Raw genomic sequence first — 9,796 nt, 5'->3', positions numbered from 1 at the left:
AAAAGCTACCTAGGCCTGACAGACACACACAACACCCAACAACAGCAGAATACACGTTATTTTTAAGTGTATGTGGGACGTTCTCCAGGAGAGACCACACGTTAGGCCGCAAAACAAGCCTCAATAAATTACCAAGATTGAAATCATACAAAGTACCTACTCTGACCACAGTGGAATGAAGCTAGATAAGAGAAGGGAAACGAAAACTCACAAATGTGTGTAAATGAACACTCTTCAACAGTCAGAGGGGTCAAAGGAGAAATCACAAATAAATTACAAGATAAAACACTACACACCAAAGTCTAAAACACAATGAAAGCAGTGGTAAAGAGGGAAATTCATAGCTGTAAACGTCTACATTTAAAAAAAGGGACTTCCCTGGTGGTCCAGTGGCTAGGACTCCATGCTCCCAGTGCAGGGGGCTAAGGTTGGATCCCTGGTCAGGGAACTAGATCCCACGTGCTGTGGCTGGGAGTTCGCATGCCCAAGTAAAGATTCTGCATGCCGCAACTAAGACCCAGCACAGCTGAATGAATGAATGACTACAAAAAAAGAAGTAGCAAAAAAGAACTCAGTTAACCTAACTAGGACTGAAGGCAGTAGAAAAAAGAAACTAAATCCAGAGCTTGCAGAAAGAAATAACTATTAAACAGAGGGAATAAGAAGACAATAGAGAATCAACGTAAGCAAAAGTTGTTTCTTTGAAAAGCAACAGAATGAACAAACCTTTAAGCTAGATTGACTAAAAGAAAAGAAACAAATGACTAAAATCTGAAATGAAACTTGGGGAAATTACTACTGACCTTAAAAGGATAAGAGTATACTATGAACAATCGTGCACCAACAAATTAGATAACTTAGATGAAATTGACTAATTCCGAGAAATACAAATTACCAAAACTGACCCAACAAGAAACGGAAAATATGAACAGACCTACAAGTAAGGAGATTGAATCAATAATCAAACCTCCCCCAACACAGAAAAGTCTGGGACCAGATGCCTTCATGGGTGAATGCTACCATTTAAAGGCTTATACCAATCTTTATCCCACTCTTGTAAACACTGCAGAGGAGGGAATACTTCCTGAGTGTTTCCTCTCGGCAGCTCCCTGCCAGCAGCACTGCCATGTTCCTGGCCTTCTCTCGCTCCAGGCTCGGTGGCCTGTGTCCTCTCCCTGCAGCAAGGGGCTGCCACCCCTGCCCCCTCAGCTCTACCCCCTGCAGCCCTGTCCTCCTTAACAACCTTTCAAGCTTGGGTGGTCCCTGAGACCATTCATCCTGCCTGCCACGGGTTCTACGAGAGAAGCAAGGACATTGCGGCAATGGCTGGAGGGAGAAGTCTCTAGACAGGATCAAGGGAGTGTTTCATGGGCCCAGGGACTGCTGAAGCCTTTTTTCTTTTCTTTTTCTTACTGTTTAACCTTTTGTGTTGGGAGTCATTGGCCACTGGCCTGATCCACTTTTTTAAGCTGACATACAGAACTGAGTTCTGTAAGGTCATACACCTGTGGAACTGCTGTCCAGGTGAAGACAGATGTTTCCACCATTCCCCCCACCCCCTCAGCTACTGCTGCTCTGGCCTCTGTCACCAGAGGTGAATATGGCCTGGTCTTGAACCTGATATAAGTGAATCATAGGTCTGCACCCCTGGGTTAACTGACCCTTAAAGCTCGTATTTTTATTTTCATTTAACTGTAAGTTGTTCCTAGTTATGACTAGCAGTGATTAACACCGCTCCCCAGCCTCCGACACCCAACTCTTTCTGGCCAGGGTGCTCCTCTGCTGAAACTCTCTCCATGGGGTGTTAGCCACGACCCAGGTTGCAAGTGACCATGACCCACTCGGGACCATCTTGGGGCAAATTATGGACAAAAAGACCAAAAAAAAAACCCAACTGCTACTTCTGAAGAGCCAGGAGCAAAAACGGTGTCAGAAGCAAAAGCAGGGTACTGTGCATGCCGCCTGCGCACAGCACCACCAAAGGGGTGGGCAGACCACCTAAGCTGGACCCCTGGACACACCCCTACCCTCACCCCATGTAAGGAACCAGCTTGGCCCCGCCTAGGGGAGCGGGCAGGGGAACCTGTTACTTGTTCTCTCTCCCCGCTGCTGCAGCAGGGGCCCCAGTAAAGCCTTGCTTGAATTTCTTGTCTGGCCTCTGGTCAATTGCTACTGATTGGGGAAGGCCAAGAACCTGGTCAATGTCAGGGACAGCTGGACATGGGCAGGCACACCCCAGGATGGCATTCCTCCCCTTCTGAAAGGTTTGTTCTCCAGACCTGAGCTTCCAAGCCTGGCTCAAGTTGACTCACCACAGAAAGGCACTGACCGTCTGTTTGCTTTCCGGTCTGGCTCTGGTTGGCTCAGCTAGGGGGGCCCCCGTGACTAGAGTGGGATCATGAGCGCTTCCTGAGAGAGGGGTCAGTTTTCAGAAGGGGGTGCAGGTGGCCCCCAGGTGCCCCAGGATGAGGTCCACATTCCTTAGCCCAAAGCCAGCCCAGCCTGGCCTCACCTCCTCCAGCCAGGCTTCCCGGCCACAGAGACCAGCACCTCTGCCTCCCCACTCCCCACCCCGTCTGAAGATTTCCAGGTTTCTCAGTGTCTTACCCTAGCTCAGGCTTTGGTTGAACTGCCCCTTCCCCAGGGAGCTCTGTTTCCAGAATGAGTCGGAGCGTCTTGCTCTGGCCATGGTTCACCTGTGGGTTGCTGTCATGGTCCCCATTGTAGCTGATCAATTACAGACAATTATAGTTTATCTTTGTGAAGTTAAAACATAGTACAGTGAACATCCACACCACCTTTGGATTCACCAACTGTCAATATTTTGCCCTGTTGCTTTACTGTTCCCTCTCACTCCCTCCATATATCTGTATTTTTTAATGCACACACTCGCTTTTTTTGTTGCCAGCTTCAGAAAGTAAGTTGCAGAGAGACACTTCATCCCTACTTTTTTTTTTGGCCGCACCATGCAGGATGCAGGATCTTAGTTCCCCTACCGGGGATCAAACCCACGCCCCCTGCAGTGGAAGCGCAGAGTCCTAACCATTGGACCGCCAGGGAAGTCCCCACACTTCATCTTTAAATACTTCAGCACACATCTTGGAAAAACAAGAATGTTCTGTTATAAACACGTTACCATTATCACACCTAAGAAAACGAACAGTAATTCCATAGCTTCACCTATTATATTCAAAGGTCCCATTTGTCCTAAAATGCCTTTTATCACTTCTTTTTTTTTTTTTTTTGCAATCTGGGATTCCATCAAGGTTCACTTTTGCAACTGGTTATTAGTCTCATTCAATCTAGAACAGTCTTTGGCCTTTTCTTCCCCCTTACATTGCTTTTTTTTTTTTTAACAGTTCAGTCAAGTCACCTTATAGAATGTCCCACATTCACCTGGTTGTTCCCTCCTGGCATTGTTCACTTTCTCCTTTATCCCCTGTGTGTCCTGTCACTTACAAGGGAAGTCTAGAGCGTGGTTAAACATTCTTGGTCAGAGGAGATCATATAAGTTTTTAATCTGTTTTCTCCATGAGACAGTGAACTCCATGAGGGCAGGGAGCAGATCTCTCCTGTGTCCTGGATTATTCCGGTGCCCAAAACATTTGTCAAAGAGATTAAGGCAGGAACGAATGGGCTGGATGCAAAGCTGTCTTCCGGAGGTACATGCGGCCTGGCCCATTCTCCCCGAGGGCCGCCGCGTCTGCTCACCGCCAAGCGCCTCGCAAGCACGCAGAGCTTCTGCCGGCATCTTCTCCACTCAGCTTGTGACTGTCCCCTGCTAGGGACTGTGCCCTGCAGGGCCACTCTAGGACACTCAGCAGGTGTCCAGGGAGCATTTGCTGGTTTGATTGAGGAAGAGTTCGGCCATCTGCTTCGATGGCTGGTGGCAGAGCTAGATCCGGGCACAGTGACCCTGCTCTCTAGCTGGACCCCTGCCCGCCCCCCCACAGAAGCGGCTCCCTTCCCAGCTCCTCTGCAGCTCCTCGTGGCCCCCTTTGGGTGCTGGGACACTGGCTGACTGCGATGGGGCCACCTTCTCCATACTGCTCTTCCTTCCTGTGGCTGGATGTGGATGGCGGTCAGGATTTGACCACGAGGTGGAGCGGGGTGGTGCAAGCTCTGGTAACGCCAGCAGGACTGGAGAACCGACCCTGCTGATGTCAAAACAGGTCCATGTGGCCAGAGCCAGCGTTGTGTGGTATTTTCTGTCTATAGCCAAAACTCCTCCTGACTGAGCCTGCACAGGACCACAGAGCCCGAGGTTTCTGGCGGCTGGTGTCTGTCTGCTCTTTTCTCCCCCACCCTCTCCGCAGGAGCCCAAGACAGCAGAGGCCTCGGTGGAGCAGCCGTCACCTGCCAACAGTGTCACCGTCTGCTTGACTTCCTTGCAACATGAGTAGGAAACACTGCTTTTGTACAGTAAATACACACTCATGATAAAAAATAAAACACGAAAGCGACAGGAACCCTCATTCATTACTGGTGCGAATGCAAAATGGTCCATCCACTTTGGAAGACAGTTTGGTGGTTTCTTATAAAACTCAACATACTCTTACCATACAATCCAGCAGCTGGGCTCCCTGTTTTTTTTTTTTTAATTTTTTTGGCCACATGGCACACGGGATCTTAGTTCCCCAACCAGGGATCGAACCCATGCCCCCTGCAGTGGAAGCACGCAGTCTTAACCGCTGGACTGCCAAGGACGTCCCCAGGCTCCTTGGTATTTACACAAAGGAGTGGAAAATTTATGTCCACACGAAAACCTGCACACAGATGTTTATAGCAGCTTTATTCATAATTGCCAAAATCTGGAAGCCGCCAAGATGCCCTTCAATAGGTGAAGAGATAAATAAATTGTGGTACAACCAGACAATGGAATATTATTCAGCACTAAAAAGAAATGAGCTGTCTGTTGTACACCAGTAACTTTTGTTATATTGCACATCAATTATGCTTCAATAAAAAAATTTTAAAAGACATAGAGGAACCTTAAATGCATAGTACTAGGTGAAAGAAGCCAATCTGAAAAGAATACATACTGTATAATTCTAACTATATGACATTCTGGAAAAGGCAAAACTATGGAGACAGTAAAAAGATCAGTGGTTGCCAGGAGTTGGGGGCTGAAAGATAACAGGTGGAGCACAGAGGGTTTTTAGGGCAGTGAAAATACTCTGCATGATACTGTAATGGTGGGTACATGTCATTATACATTTGTCAAAACCTATAGAATGTATCGATACAACACTGAGAGAACCCTAATGTAAACGGCGGGTTTGGGTGGCTATAATGCGTCAGTGTAGTTTCATCAGTCGTAACAAATGCACCACTCTGGTGGGGGATGATGATAATGGGGGAGGTTGGCCAGGGGCAGGGGTGGAGAACAGGGGATACATGGGAAATATCTGTACTTTCTCCTCAATTTCCCTATGAGCCTAAAACTGTTCTTAAAAAAGTTTCTTTTTAAAAAGTCTGTTAAACAATTGGTACCTTACATATTATTTGTAAATACGATTCTTAATTATTGTTACTGACTTTAAAAGAAACAAACAGCCTAAACAGGTGGAAAGCAGGAAGGACCCCTATACGGTCTGTCAGAAGTCCTCTGTGTGCATGGAGTCCAGGAAGACATCTGCTGTGTCTAGGGCCCCTCAGAGTCTGGAGTCCTGCCCAAGCGGCCTCGTTGCATTGTAAGGTCAGCTGTCTCATCATTGGCTATTTTCAGTGGTAACCAGCAGCCTCCCTTGGTGAAGGGGCCTCTCCCCTACTGTATTTGTAAGTGGGCTGCAGAGTAAGGACATTCAGCATGATTTCAACATGGTTTTAGCCCCCATTGAGGGTCCTTGATGATGCCCATGATTGCACTGCAAAGTGATTTTCCTCCTTTGATCTTTCCTTCTATATGCATTGCCTGGAATTCTGTGAAGAGCGACCCCACCATACATACACTTGTTATTTAGAATCACTGTGGACTTGGATTGGTTTCTGTCCAATGTGTCGTAACTACTCTCATTATTCTTCTTGATACTTAAATTGACCCGAGTTTGACAGGTGGTACCCTGGCTCCTCGACCCATTTGGACTTGAATACTCTTGCTTTCTGGCCCAAGCTGTTCGGGGCTCACCTTGCCCTTTCCCTGCCTCTGACCTTTGGTCAGGCATTTTCCCAGTGGTCTCTGGTTTCCTTGCATGGGAAAACCACATATTTATTTATTTATTTATTTTTTGCAGTACGCGGGCCTCTCACTGTTGTGGCCTCTCCCTTCGCGGAGCACAGGCTCCGGACGTGCAGGCTCAGCGGCCATGGCTCACAGGCCCAGCCGCTCCGCGGCATGTGGGATCTTCCCGGACCGGGGCACGAACCCACGTCCCCTGCATCGGCAGGCGGACTCTCAACCACTGCGCCGCCAGGGAAGCCCTGGCTCTTCTTTATTGTTTCTATCTCTCTGTTGAAAATCTCACCTGTCGTGACATCATCCACCCTTTGCAGTATATCCTGTTACACATTTACCATGGTTAAAATCTCTTGTCTTATAACACAGGCTATGTCTGGGTCTGGTTCTATTGATTGTTGCCTTTCTAGATGATGGGTCACATTATCTTGGGGTTTGTTTGTTTTTGTTTTTGGTGTCTACATTTAGTCAGAGTTCTCCAGAGAAACAGAGCCAATAGGAGATATACATATTTGTTTGTTTGCTTATTATGAGGAATTAGCTCACCTGATTATGGAGGCCGACAAGCCCCAAGATCTGTGGGGTGAGTCAGCAAGCTGGAGACCCAGGAGAACCAATGGTGTAAGTTCCAGTCCAAAGACAGGAAAAAGCCAGTGCCCCAGTTCAAAGGCAGTCAGGCAGGAAGGATTTGTCACTGAATACCAAGCACAATGTGTAAAGAATAGCAGAGGCTGAAGTAAAGAGTTGGATGCCCAGGAAACGGCACATCCTTCTGTGTTGGCTGTTGGTGCTGGGCTCAGCCCATCTGGCCTGTGGGTGAGCTGAGTCCGGACTTTGTTGCTGCTTTAGATTCAGCTCAGCACAGGCAGCAGGATCAGACCTTCCTTTAGCAGCGCTGGCATCTGAGTGTGTGAGGGTCTGTTGCGGCAGGCCCGGTGCCCCAGCACCTTGGCGGGTGGTCTCACCCTGCTCTTTCACCTCCTCAGTGGTCGACGGCCATTGCCTGGCAGTCGGTGTGGCCTGGGGACACCTGTAGTGTTTCTCTTGATCCCCCTGCTCTCAGAGGCCCCATGTGCCTGTCCTTCAGGAGGTCTCAGCTCTCCTGACACACCCCCACTGGTACACGGTGTAGGGCCTGGCATGTCCACCCTCAGCCTCCAGTAGCTCCACGTGCCTGACCCTCGGGCCAGGTCTTACTCATGATCCCCCAGGGCAGACAGTCACTCCCAGGTGCTTACTGCAGAGCCCCTGTCCTTGGAGGGCCTCTCAGGACCCTGCTCCTCCCCCAGAGCCTCAGGGCGTCTTCTCCATCTCCTGGACCAGCCTCCTGTCTTCCTCATGAGCACTTGGTGATGACTCTTGGAAAAGAGCCAGGGGGTGAGTGTAAAGTCCCCTGTGTCTAGGGCTCCCAGGGATTGACGGTTTGCCACCAAAGGCAGTGGCAGGGCCAGCGACGCATGCAGCCACGCAGGGCTCCGTGCTCAGAAGGGCCCTGTGCTTGGTTTAATGCTCTGCCATCCCTGTCTTGGAATCCTTGACCATTTTTTTTTTTTCCTTGACCATTTTTGAATAAGGGGCCCCACATTTCATTTTGCTATGGGCTCTATACATGATGTAGCTGCTCTTGGACAGAGGACTGAATGGTCTCTGCCTCAGTTTCCCCTCCTGGTTCTGTCTTCACCTGCTGTAGTTCCACCTTCAGCATTAGAGGAGGAGGCCAGGATGGTCACCACAGGAACTTTGCTGAAATCACCCCAGGAATTTGGAGAACTGAGCTTTGTGAGTAATGTTGACCTTCCCTTGGTGGTCAGACCCACACACACGTCAAAACTGAGTGTGAGTTATCACGCAGCCAAAGTTGAGACCCAGCCAATGGATACCACCTGGGCGCTCAAAAAAAAAAAAAAAAAAATCATGACACTATCAACAGAATGAAAAGGCAACCCACAGAATGGGAGAACATAGTTGCAAATCACATATATGTTAAGGGATTAATATCAAGAATATGTAAAGTATTCCTAAAACTCAACAACAAAAAGCCAAACAACCCAATTGAAAAATAGGTAAGACTTGAATAGATGTTTCTCTGTTCAAAGAAGACACACAAATGGCCAAAAACACAAGAAAAGATGCTCAGCATCACTAATCCTTAGGGAAATGCAAGTCAAAACCACAATGAAGTACTGCCTCACACCCATTAGGATGGCTATTATAAAAACAAACACACAGAAAATATAACGTGCTGGTGAGGATGTGGAGAAACTGGTATGAATGTAAAATGGTGCAGCTGCTGTGAAAAACAGTATGGCAGGCTTCCCTGGTGGCTCAGTGGTTAAGAATCCGCCTGCCAAGGCAGGGGACACGGGTTCGAGCCCTGGTCCGGGAAGATCCCACATGTCGCGGAGCAACTAAGCCCGTGTAACACAACTACTGAGCCTGCGCTCTAAAGCCCATGAGCCACAACTACTGAGCCCGCGTGCCACAACTACTGAAGCCCGTGTGCCTAGAGCCCGTGCTCCTCAACAAGAGAAGCCACCGCAATGAGAAGCCCGTGCACCGCAAAGAAGAGTAGCCCCCACTCACCGCAACTAGAGAAAGCCCGCACGCAGCAACAAAGACCCAACGCAGCCAAAAATAAATAAATTAATTAATTAATTAAAAAAACAGTATGGCAGTTCCTTAAAAAATTAAAACAGTATTATTGTCTGATTCAGCAATTCCACTTCACAGTATATACACAAAAAGATTGAAAGAAAGGATTCACCCATGTTCATAGCAGCATTTGTCACGATAGCCAAAAGATGGAGGCAACCCAAGTGTCCATTGATGGAAGGATGGATAAACAATGGAATATTATTCAGCTACTAAAAGGAAGGAAATTCTGACACATGCTACAACATGCATGGACCTTAAGGACATTAGGCTAAGTGAAATAAGCCAGTCACAAAAGGACAAATATTGTATGATTCCACTCACATGGAGTTCCTAGAACAAGCAAATTCATAGAGACAAGCAGCAGAAGAATGGTGGGTGTCAGGAGCTGGGGGAGGAGATGGGGAGTTAGTGTTCAGTGGGGACAGAGTTTCAGTTTGGGAAGATGAAAAAGTTCTGGAATGGATGGTGGGGATGCTGCACAAGAATAGGAATGTACTTAATGCCTGTGAACGGTACACTTAATAGTGAAAATGGTAAACTTTATGTTATGTATATTTTACCATAATTTTTTTAAATTTCAGGATGTGGCATGGTGGTGAGGCGCACAGGGCCCAAAACCAGGTAGAATGGACATCTGGCTCTACCTCTTCGCAGCTGTGTGAGCTTGAGGAAGTTACTCAACTTCTCTGAGCTTCTGTCTCCTCTTGTGAAAAATAGGAAAAATAGGGAATTCCCTGGTGGTCCAGTGGTTAGGATTCCATGCTTCCACTGCAGGGGGCACGGGTTCCATCCCTGGTCAGGATTCCTGCATGCCGTGCCATGCAGCACCGCCAAAAAAAAAAAAAAAATCAAAATAATAGTATCTACTTCAAAGGACTGCTATGAGAGTTAAATAATGATCGTAATAATGGCACCCGATATTTTCTGGAATCTTGAATTAACTAACTTAGGCCTCATTTCCCCCTT

Source organism: Stenella coeruleoalba (assembly GCF_951394435.1).
Source record: "Stenella coeruleoalba genome assembly, chromosome: 9".
NCBI classification, from domain to species: domain Eukaryota; kingdom Metazoa; phylum Chordata; class Mammalia; order Artiodactyla; family Delphinidae; genus Stenella; species Stenella coeruleoalba.
The sequence above is the reverse complement of the archived record's forward strand: the minus strand, read 5'-3'. Positions refer to the sequence as shown.